Source organism: Festucalex cinctus, chromosome 7 (genome assembly GCF_051991245.1).
Source record: "Festucalex cinctus isolate MCC-2025b chromosome 7, RoL_Fcin_1.0, whole genome shotgun sequence".
Classification (NCBI taxonomy): domain Eukaryota; kingdom Metazoa; phylum Chordata; class Actinopteri; order Syngnathiformes; family Syngnathidae; genus Festucalex; species Festucalex cinctus.
Window position 1 is genome coordinate 6,707,894 of NC_135417.1, and position 13,044 is coordinate 6,720,937.

Sequence of the window (13,044 nt, forward strand, 5' to 3'; positions counted from 1 at the left end):
TGGGCAAACCCGGAATCGATGAGTTGTTGTGCGCGCGTGAAACCCGATCGTGCCCGTCCCGGAGCGTCATTAGCAGCCCGGCCTGTGGACACCAGAGGCTCGTGTAGATGAGCAGAAACCTGAGGAGTTTTTTTTTTTTTTTTTTTTTTTTTTTTTACAGTCACAATTCCATCTCACCACCCACGATGCAATCTGCTACAATCGAGCGTGATCTCATTTCAGTTGAGAACGATTTCTTATACGGAAAGTGAAATGGAATGCGTCGGGCTTTTTTTTTGTGTGCCTGTAAAAAAATAGAATTGAAAATGGCTTCAAAATTAGAGTTGGATGTGATAATTTTGATTATTTCTCTTATTAAAATATTAAAAATAAATAAAAACAATATATTATAATTTAATGAATGATTTAATTGTTTAATTTTATTTATTTACATTAATTGAATTATATAATTGAATTGTATTTAGAATTAATTAATCAATAATTTAATATATAAATAAAAAATTATAATAAATAAAAATAATTGACAAATCATATGCCTGAAGAAATGGAATCGAAAATGGCTTCAAAATTAGAGTTATAGAGTTAACATGATAACTTTGATTATTTATCTTCTTAAAATATATAAATTATTAATAACTATTATAAATTAAAAATTTGATATATCAATTTCATATATTTAATTTATTCCTTTAATTTTTTAATTTTCATTTTGATTAATTTAATTATATTTATACTAAATTAACAATTTAATATATAAATTCATATATAAATAAAAACTTGTATGTAACAAATGGAATGGATCTGGCTTTTTTGTGTGCCTGTAGAACAATGGAATCGAAAATGGCTTCAAAATTAAATTTGGATGTGATAACTTTGATTATTTCTCAGAATATCTCCAATTGGCTGACTAGCAGTAGCAGGGTTATTATAGTTTTGGAATTTTCATTTCAGCTCGTTTTGAGTTTTGTTGTTTAAATTGAGTTGGCTTCGATTATTTTTAGGGTGGTTCTTTTAGTTTATTAGTTTTAGTTACTTAATAAAGGCTTACTGTTAGTTTAGTTTCAGTATTAGTTTGTTTTGTTTTGTTTTTTTTAAAGTGCAAATGTGCACAATATTTTAAGGGATAATTGACTCTGAACAATTTATATCGTGTACAATGAATACCTTTCAAAAGTTTTTTTTCTACTTGATGTCGACTGATGATGACATCACCGGTACTAACGGCCAATCATGGCTCTATTTTCTGCCAAATCCAGAAAACACCGACTTCCTCAGCACAAGTGACGTCATCTTCAGTCGACAGCAAGTGGAAAAATGACTTTTTAAAGATATTAATTGTACAAGAAAATTAATGAAGTTATCAAATTCAAACTGGACAAAATAAGAACTTTTGGCTGCTGAAAATTGTTCAATGAGTCCTTTTAAAGCGACACAGTTTGTTTTCCTGGCATCCGTCCGGTTGTGTGGTGTCAGTTTGGTGTTGTGCTTGAAAGTTGCCACAAGTTGCCTTTTTGTGCACGTGGGAGACGTTTAGAGCTTTCTGGAATCCGCGCACGCACTCGGTCCGTCTGTCTGCAGCTCGAGGAAAAGTCGATCACTAAACGTGCGGCGGGAACATTACGATGCTTTGTTTCTCTCGAACTGATGAGTGGAAAAATTCAGTCGGAGGTCGAGACGGACGAGCGCAACAACAACAACAACAGCAGCAGCAGCAACAACAACAAATTTGCATCTGCTATTTTTCATCATGTTCGTCATTTTCCAAATGTTTCTGGTTATGTCAATTTCAATATCAGAACTATTTCATCACATTTGATTTGAACAACTTGAACTTTTATGCAAGCGTGAGAAAGAAGTTGACATCTGTAGAAGGATTGGGAATATGGATTTGCCGTACGTCACAAGACATTCAGTTAGAAACTCATCATTTCGCCAATTTATTATTATTTTTTTTTTTTAAACCATGTTTTTTTACGTGCTTTTTTTGTATGTTTGTTTATTTATTTATTTATTTATGTTGGTCCTTCCATGACATTGCATTCCGGAGAAAAGTAAAAAAATAAAATAAAATAAAATAAAACATACTTTTAATGGAAAAAAAATGACAAAAAAAAAAAACATAAATGATGAATGAAAAAACATTTATAATAAACTAATAATCATACCAAAACGAAAAGACATATATAATAAAGGAAAAAAATATATACTGTTCTGTACAACAAGTAAATGAATAAAAAAACAACAACAACATACACTTAATGGGGAAAAAAATGACTATAAATGAAAAAAAAATACATAAATGATGAATGAAAAAACATTCATAATAAACTAAAAATCATACCAAACCGAAAAAAACATATAATAAATGAAAAAATAAATATACTGTGCTGTATACTGTAATAAGTATTTAAAAAAAAAAAACATACTTTTTATGGGGAAAAAATTGACTGTAATTGGAAAAAAAACATAAATTATGAATAAAAAAAACATTCATAATAAACTAATAACCATAAAAAAAGATATATGAAGAACATCTTAAATGTGACAAATATTTAAAAACGAATGGTCATTAAATTAAACATTTTTTTTCTGCTCATTGAAAGTTGAATACCATTTGCCAATGGTCAGTCCCGCGTGCTGCTCAATTCGATTTGTGCTGATGAAAACGATAAGATGGCCGTCAAAAGTGCAACTCTTCTTCCCTATTGATCGATTTGCAGGGACGATCCATTCGGTGCGGTGTCACGTTGTCATGTTTACCCCCGCACCGGTTAACCCCGGGTCGAGCGGGTCTGACCCTCTTCGCGACTCGGAATGCTCGGCTGCGTCCCGACGGCTTCATCCAGGCGGATGGATGTCACGCTGGCCCGTCGCGCGGATCGATTTTTTTTTTTTGCGCTGAGATAGCATCGCCGCTCCTCCCTTTTGCTGCTTCATATCGCCTCCATATTTGCCGTTTGACTTTAGCCACAGGTGCTTCTTACTCAACAGGTGGAGACGAGCTGGTTTAGCTGCCAGTTGAGTGGAGGCACCCGTGTTGGCTGAAGTCAAATTGAGGCAATTTGTTTTTGTTTTTTTACTTTCTGGACCTGGATTCCCCAAACCTATCCAGCTAGCTTCATGCTAACCTACAACGCCAAGCACCATATAGCGTGCTAACGGAAACTAGTTGTGCTAATTCCAAGTCTTCAAATAAATGTTGTTTGAGATCACATGGAGCAGTCAAAAATAGTGCCATTTAGTTTGGGACCTTCTTTTCTTCTTCTTGCTCTTAATTGCATTCCAGTGAGCTCGGTGCTGCCCAGGCTGTTAGTGGCTAAATTTGGTACTACATTTCAGCCGATGTTTGTCGACTGTCGAAAGAATTAATGTCACTTGATAAAGCAGAGATGTGGTGCAGGACGTCCACACGGTGGTGTCGGGCGACCGCTCGTGTCTATTAATCACGTGGCGAATGTCAAAACACGAGCGGGCGTCCCTCTGCGTGTAATCAAAGTCTATTTGTCCGGCATGATTGCGTGTTGTGCCGTCTGATTGCGCGCACGGCGGCGCCTCGCACGCCGTCGTCTTAGCAGCGCCATTACCTTGCAATTTCTGTTTTGTTTTTTCTTTTCCCACATATCTTGAACCCTCGCTGGGTTAAATATTAGACTAACTTTTTTCTGTCTCTCTCTCTCTTGCTATGTTTCTCTAAATTCTGAGATGGATATACGTCCCACACAATAAATCAACAACTACTCAGATCAGAATTGCGAAAATATTTTGAGAACTTGTTTAAGTTGAGTTGTCCAAATTTTAGCTTGTCGCGTGTGATGTCACTGTGTGAGTCTTCAGTGGTACACACAAGGTGACCATCCGTCCGTCCAACCACGCTCTCCTTTTCCTCCACTTGGGATGGTGGCGGCCATTAAATATGAATTAAAAACCACACAGGCCTCTTTGCCTTCCAAAATGTCATTACATATCTTCATGGCGGCTGGCTGTTGAATAAGCAGCTTGCAGGGGCTCCCCCGAGGATTGGGGGGGGGTACAGATGGGCCAGGAAGAGGAGAGGATGAGTGCAATGGGAGGGGTTAGGAAGACCCGCTTGGCTGAAGCTTAATTGCGTCTGAAATGGAATCTGCATTACAGGCGGGCGGGGCCGGCCCCGAAGTGAGTGAGTGCGGCACTCCAGCGGGCGTTCGCTCCACTCGAGTGGCGTATGCCTTCCATTGTACAACATGGAGGCCCAAAAAAGAAACAAACGCATTTAGTGGCCGCCTTTTGATGGCGCTCGACTACGATACGAAAAAAAAAAAATCAGTGCAATATTTTCCGTTTTGCTTCAATTAGCATTAGCTAAGTTTCATCAGTTATTCCCATTCCTGCTCAAAACACTGCCAAAAAAGAGCCTGTTGCAAAATGGCCCTGGCTGATCTCTTATACTCTGCTGACACCTGCTGGACGTGTTTTTTTTTGTGTAATAACTAGCATTGCTTTAAAGGGATATGTGACTCACTGAGCCATTTTCAGTAGTAAAAAGTTAATATTTGTCTATAATTTAATGTGTTAACATCATTATTTTTCATGTACAATTAATACCTTTAAAAAGTAATTTTTCTACTTGCTGTCGACTGATGATGACATCATCTGTAACGACCAATCATGGCTGACCAAACCCAGAAAACAGGTGAACCATGATTGGTCGTCACCTATACTTCATCAGCACAGGTGATGTCATCATCAGTTGACAGCAAGTAGAAAAATTGTACTTGACTCATTCAGCCATTTTCAGCAGTAAACATATTTTTCCCAGAATAAATTCGATAACTTTATTATTATTATTTTTTATTATCACCAATTAATACCTTTAAAAAGTAATTTTTTCTACTTTGTGTCGACTGAAAAAACAAGTTGCCTGGTGCTGGCTACCAAACAGCGGCTGTCGTTCATATTTGTGCGCCGCATGCATGCACATGTGCGGGCAGGTAGGGGGCGCGTGCGGCCTCACTCGTGCGTGAGTGCGCGCGGCAGTCCACTTAAAAGGCCGGCACCGCTTTTCCGAGGAGGCCATTGTGTTTCCTCCGGTCGCCTAGCAACCGTCACCAAGGCCAGCCAGCGCTCCATTGTGGAGCGCCGGCCTCAATTGCTCCGCTGCCTGTTGCTACTTTCCCAAATTGGGCGCTCGTTTCACAAAAGTGGCGTTTGGACGGATGGACAGAATACGAGAGAGAGAAAAAAAGATGGAGAGACGGACAAACGGCGACGAGGAAAACAAGCATGAAGAGCTGTTGCTAATATTTTGGGGAAAAAATACTTTTATTATGGCTGCATTATTTAATTATACCGAACAATATTTTTTATTGCATTTACATAATATTATATCCATATAACTTTTTCAATACGTTAATTAATGTCATTATTTTCAAATGGAAAAATCACAAAATTGAAAACACCCATCCATTATCTGAAATTTTAATTCTGAATGAATACATTTACAATATAGAAGTTAATATATTAAAATAATAAAGAGTTATTTCAAATGAAAAAAAACTGTAAAAATAAATTTTAATTTGTACATTTAGAATATAGAAATTAATATATTAAAAATAAGTTCTTTCAAATGAAAAAATATTCGAATACATTTGAAATTAATACCTTTCTAATATAGAAATTAATCTATTAAAATAAGAGTTATTTCAAATGGAAAAAAAATGTAAACATACATTTTAATTTGTACATTTAGCATAGAGAAATTAATATATTAAAAATAAGTTATTTCAAATGGAAAAAAAAAACTACTGAAATACATTTGAAATGAATACATTTACAATATAGAAATTAATATATTAAGATAAGTTATTTCAAATGAAAAAATATTCAAATAAATTTGAAGTGCATATATTTACAATATAAAAGTTAGTATATTAAAATAAGAGTTATTTCAAATTAAAAAAAATATTAAAATGAATTTCAAATGAAATAAAAGTGAAACTAAATTTTAAATGAATACATTTGCAATCAATATTATTAAATTTAAATACATTTTCAATCAATAATATTCCAGTACATTGACACAGTCATTTAACATCATTTCAAATGAACATTTATGAATTTAGTCTTTTTAATGAATCTATTTTTTCCTCTATTAGTCCTCATTACTTTGAAATGAATATATAAATTCACAAAAAAAATAAATCAATTGTTACATTTGCAGTCAATGACACTTCAAATCAATACAATACTAATATTTTTTCGAATCCATTATTCGATTCAATTTGTCAGCTACAATTTTAGTTGTATTGCATTTTTCCTGATTGCTGTTTATTAATAACCAATTATTGTTATTTATTTGCTATTGTTTCGTTACAAAACAACAATTGCGCAATATCACACCAGAGGCTTTGTTGACCTTTTTTTTTTTTTGTGACCTTTTTGAACCCTATTCAGTTCATAGTTGTTGATTAATTAATTAATTATTTTTTATCGAGCATTCGTGCCTAATAATGAGAGTGCGGTCGCTTGAAATGTAGACTAGAGGCTCTCACGCACACACGTGGATGTGGCGGGCGAGCGAGAGAGCGAGAGAGAAGTAGAAGAAAAAAAAGGGAGAAAATTGAAAAATGGGAATTGAGCAACATGTGGTGGGCGGAGCACACAAAGGCCCACAAGGGCTTCAGGTTTTTTTTTTTTTTGATTCTTTCTTTCTTTGGTGACGTCACGTTTGCGCACTTCTTTTTCTCCTCGAGCAGAACCTGCACGTCCGTCCGTGTGTCAGTCCGTCGTCGACAAAACGACAAACGCGTCCGTCCGGCGCCCGCTCTTCTTCCTCTGATTCTTCCTCTTCCTCTCCAAATTGGCCTCCATCTCGCGTCCATACAACAATTCTTATTTTTTTTCTGTTGATTTTTGACAGGCTGCGAGGAAAACTCCCGTCTGAGGTGCCCCTTCACCATCCCAGGTAAGTATCCATGATTTTGTTTCACCTGTATCCAGTGTTTTTGTTTTTGTTTTTGTTTTTGTCCCAGTTTGATTCGGACGCTATTCGTCAGCCGGGTCAAAACATTAGGTACATCTGCTTTCACTCGAATGACATCAATACAAAAAAGAGAAACAAATAACTACAAACAAATAAATGCAAAAAAGATAAACCAGATCAAGAAATCCACCAAAAATTATCGGCAATTATCGACCAATTTTATGTCAAGCAGATAAACCAGATCGTAAAGAAATCTGCCGATAATTGTCGACCAATTTGACGTCATACAGATAAATCAGATAATAAAGAGTTCCGCCAAAAATTATTGGCAATTATCGAGCAATTTGATCTCAAACTGATAATCCAGATAATAAAGAAATCCGCCGATAATTATCTGCAATTATCAACCAATTTGAGGTCAAACATAAACCAGATCAGAAAGAAATCTGCCGATAATTATCGGCAATTATCGACCAATTTGAGGTAAAACAGATAGACCGGACAATAAAGAAATCCACCGATAATTATCGGCAATTATCGTCCAATTTGAGGTCAAACAGATCAACCAGATCATAAAGAAATCCGCCGATAATTATCAGCAATTATTGACAAATTTCACGTCAAACAGATAAACCAGATAATAAAGAAACCTGCCGATAATTATCGGCAATTATCGACAAATTTGAAGTTATACAGATAAACCAGATAATAAAGAAATATACCGATCATTATCGACCAATTTGACGTCATACAGATAAATCAAATGATAAAGAATTCCGCTGAAAATTATCGGCAATTATCGACCGATTTGATGTCATAAACCAGATAATAAAAAAATCCTCTGATAATTATTGGCAATTATCAACCAATTTGACGTCATACAGATAAACCAGATAAAGAAATCTGCCGATAATTATTGGCAATCATGGACCAATTTAACGTCATACACAGACGAAATAAACAAAAGTTTTTAATGGAATCGGACTCAAAAGTGTATTTGTATTCAAGTTAATTTTGCAAACAAATATCGGCTTATTTACCGGTTATCGACATCGCCGCTTTCTAAATGATTGGTTTATCGGTTGACACTAGCATCATCGTGCACCCCTACTTTGAACGCATCTCATGAGGCCAATATCGTGATATTGATATATTTTCGATATATTGTGCAGCCCTATTGTATTATTTATATTATATTATATTGTAGCTCGTTAGATAGCAAGTGTTGTGGCTGAAGTTGCGTTCAAGGCCGGTAGGACGTTTGAGTTTGTGAAACAAACATGACATCCTTTTCTCAAATCAAGTTGCCCCAAAAAAAAATAATTCCCACTAACCGCGAACGCATCACTCATCTACGGGACACTTCATTAGGTACCCCTAGCTTCTCTCCCGCCAATTTAGATTTTTTTTGATTGACACTTGCCAAGGCAACGTTTGTACATCGGGACCGATTGATTGGATGGTGCAGCACGTGTACCTAATGAAGTGGCCCAGGGAATCGGCTGTTTGTTTGCCGTCTGTTTGTCCTGTCATACACTCGCCAGGCCATTTGATTAGGTACGCCTGCTGCTTGCTCCGTCAGCAGTTTGTCCGAAATGACTCAATTTTGGGAGCATTTGGACCGAAAATATGAAGCCAAAATTTTGGGGAAAATGGTCGCCGGTGTGGCAATTTGCCAATTGGACGTTATTTATTGAAAAATATCCACCGAAATATTAGAAATAGCTCGGGAGTGTCCATCAAAAGTAGGGCATTCATTTTCATTTCCATCCATGAAGCTGTCGATGAATCAGATTTTTTTTTTAAAATCATATCTATTTGTAATTTATGAGTTGGTGCAGATGTTCCTAATGAAGTGGCCCAGGAATTCAAATTGTCGTCTGTCTGTCGCCGGGCCATTTGATTAGGTACACCTACTGCTTGCTCTGTAATCAGTTTGTCCGTTAACGAGACGAAATGGCTCCATTTTGAGAGAATTTGGACCGAAAATATGGAGCCAAAATTTGGGGGGGGGGGGAAAGTTGCCGATGTAGCAATTTGCCAATTGGAGGTTATTCATTGAAAATTATGCACCAAAATATCAAAAATAGCTCGGAAAAGTAGGGCATTTATTTTCATTTCAATCCACAAAGCTGTCGACGAATCAGATTTTTTTTTTTTTTAAATCATATATATTTGTATTTTATGAGTTGGTGCAGGTGTTCCTAATGAAGTGGCCCAGGAATGCAAATTGTCGTCTGTCTGTCGGCGGGCCATTTGATTAGGTACGCCTGCTGCCTGCTCCGTAAGCAGTTTGTCCGTGTAACGAGACAAAATGGCTCCATTTTGGGAACATTTGGACCGAAAATATGAAGCCAAAATTTTGGGGAAAATAGTTGCCGGTGTGGCTATTTGCCAATTGCAGGTTATTTATTGAAAATTATGCACCAAAATATCATAAATAGCTCGGAAAAGTAGGGCATTTATTTTCATTTCAATCCACAAAGCTGTCGACGAATCGGATTTATTTATTTTTAATCGTATCTATTTCTATTTTACGAGGTGGTTCCTAATGAAGTGTCTGTTCTACCTGTCACGTAATGCGCCGCATCCATCCATCCATCACTCGAATGCGTGCGAGCATTAAACAAGATGGCAGCCGGCCAGTCGTCTCAAACGTCCATCTGGCTCCTTGCCGTCAACTCTCTTTTTATTTGCTTCTTCAATTATTGATCACGATTGATCGCGTTTTTTGTGTGTACTTGTGGAATGGATTTGTCCTGGAATGCAACAGATGGATTTTTTTCTAACAATGGAAGTTAATCTTGTGCAATATGACTATGCCCAAATATGGTTAATAACACACAAAAAGAGATGTTGAAAGGAAAAAGAATTATGACTTTAAAAAGATAGTGGTCATAATAATTCATTTGACGTCAACTTGTTGCTAATATGTCCGGAAATAATCTCAAGTATAATTCTGATTGTTTTGTTTTTTTTGACTCATGTCAGCAGGCTTGACAACAAAATGCCGACGACGGTGATGGCGAGTTTGCAAATGTCCCCGTTGCTACTGCTTACGCAATAGGTGGGTTGTTTTTAATTAGCCAACAATCTTAAAACATTGTTCAACAAACTTTAAAACATTTAGCATAAGGAAGTTTAAAATAATAAAAATAAAATAAATTATAATAATTATATTATAATATTTTTTAGTACAGTACATTAAAAAGGAAACAAAAAAAAAAAAAAAAAACTTAATTAAAGCTGTTTAAAAGTCCTTAATCGAAGGTATGAGAAAAAAAAAAGCAAAGTTTTTAACCTGGATTTAAAAGCATTTACACTCGGGGCTGACGTCATTTCTGTAGGCAGCCTATTCCATCTGTGTGCAGCATAATAGCTAATTGCAGCTTCACCATGTTTGCTTCGAACTCTGGGTTCCACTAGTTGGCCCAAGTCTGTCGATCTCAGAGCCCTGCTGGGTTTGTACTCAATCAGCATTTCTTGGATATATTCAGGACCCAAACCATTTAGTGATTTATAGACGAGTAGCAGAATTTTGAAATCGATTCTACAGCTGACTGGGAGCCAGTGTAAATCCTTAAGTATCGGAGTGATATGTTCTGATCTCTTTGTTTTGGTCAGAACTTAAGCTGCAGCGTTCTGAATGAGCTGCAATTGTCTCATTTTCTTTTGAGAGAGTCCAGTCAGAAGACCGTTACAGTAATCGAGTCTGCTGGAGATAAAAGCATGGATAAGCTTCTCTTGGTCTGCTTGAAGCATGCAGTCCTTCAGTCTGGATATGTTTTTCAGCTGGTAAAAGACTGTTTTAGTGATGAATTTAATATGATTGCTGAAGGTCAGGTCTGAATCTATTCGTACCCCAAGATTTCGAACTTGGTCTTTAGTTTCTAAAGACAGTGACTCAAGCTGTTTTTTAACAGCAATCCTCTTGTCTTTATTGCCGAAAACAATGAGGTCCGTTTTGTTTTCGTTTAGCTGAAGGAAATTTTGGTTCATCCAGTTGTTAATTTGCTCTAGAGAATGGCACAATACTGTAAAAAAATTTAAAAAAAAATAAAATAAAATTAGCTCTTACTTGTTAATGCACGCACACACAGTTCTTTCACATATTGACTCAGTTTACAAGCATATTACTTATTATTTATATCACCATTAGCATGGATTTTAAACAAAGAAGGGCCAAAACATGCCTCATGAAAATTAAACAGCACTAAAAAAAAATAGCCACCAGAGGGTGCTAGAACTGCACAAATGGAAATCAACCTGACTTTTTCAACAGATGTGCTGCTTTTAATATCGTGACATGACGACGACGATATATTGTGGCAGTTTTAATATCGCGGTATTATGATATTGCCCGTATCGTTACATCCCTAGATTTAAGATACAAGTGCTTTGAGGTGCTAGCATTGAACAAATCTCAAGGCATTATCGTTAGTATCTTTTTTTTTTTTGGGGGGGGGGGGGGGGTCCCTCATAGAAATGTTCTGTTTGATCAACGATCTGAATGGTCTCCATGCAATATTGAATGCAAACAAAAGACGCATCGTCTTCATGTTGGCAACACAAGGAGAAGGCCAAGCTGAGCTCTCATATTCGTCCTTGAGGGGAGGAGGAGAGGGGGGGGGAGCCTTGGCGTGGCAACGACAACGAAGTGGAAGATCTCGGGCGCGCGTCCAACGGCGGAGTGGAAGACTCGTGATTTTGTTGTTTTGACTCAAAAAAAGGACAGCAAATCATTGTCTCCCACATCGCTGTCGTGGAGACACCGCCACCTCGCCCGCTACGCTAGCAAATCATCAACACCTCGGATCAATACAAAAGTGGAGCCTGCCTGCCTATTGATCCGCTCGTTACATTTGTTTATGATAATTGCCCCTTTTTCTCTCTTGTTTGTTTGTTTGTTGTTATTAGAGGTACACCGATCACAATTTTCCGGCCGATAACCGATCATTTAAAATGTCTGACCTGCTGAGCCCGATTTTTGCCGATGGCGATTTTTGTTCATAACAAGCAGCGTATACTTTCAGTGTTCCAATCTTATTTTATTGGAAAACATTAAACAATATCGGCAAAATAATACAAATGGGTTGTTGTAACCGCACATGAATTTGTTCCCTTAAATCAAAATGAAAATCCGATTAGTCGTCTCAGCAGTGGCTGACTTTTTCACACCTCTCAGAAGGGAGATGAGATTGGTGGAAAAAGATCGGTTTATTTTGAAGGGGATCGGCCGATCACCGATCTTAAAATCTGAACTCGAATTCTTAGTGTATCGTGAGCGGGGTTATTATAGTTTTGGAATTTTTCATTTTGAGTTAGTTTTGATTTCGTTTTGCTTTTTAAATGTAGTTTGTTTTAATTCGTTTTCAGCAGGGTTCTGTTAGTTTTTATGAGTTGTAGTTATTTAATAAATGCTTAGTTTTAGTTTCTGTATTAGTTATAGGTTTATTTTTATTTTTATTTTTTTAGTTTTATTTTTTTCTCTTTCAAACGTACTTATTTCTGTTAATATCAAAATAAATCGACTTCAAATCACATTTGAAATCATCCCTAAAGGCTCATGCATTCAATTCATTACCAAAGATGAAAACGAAGGACATTTTTTTTCGATATAGTTAGTTTTAGTTAGTTTTGTAAACATCAAATGTAGTTTGTTATTTATTTTTTATTTATTTTTTATTTTTATTTTTTATTTTTTTTACAAAAAAGCATTGTAGTTTTTATTTCGTTAACAATTTGTTGTCAGTTATTTCATTTAACAAACATTTTAGTTTTAGTTTTCTTTTTTTGGTTAGTTTTAGTTAGTTTTGTAAATATAAAATGTAGTTTCAGTTAGTTTCCATTTTTTGAAAAGCATTTTTGTTTTTTTATTTTATTTGTTTAACAATTTTTTTTGAATTTTTAGGTGTTTTTTGTTAGTTTTAGTTTTGTAAACAGAAAATGTAGTTTCAGTTAGTTTATTTAAAAAGCATTTTTGTTTTTATTTTATTTCTTTAACAAAATGTTTTGAATTTTTAGTTTTTTTGTTAGTTTTAGTTTTGTAAACAAAATGTAGTTTCAGTTAGTTTCTGTTATTTAAA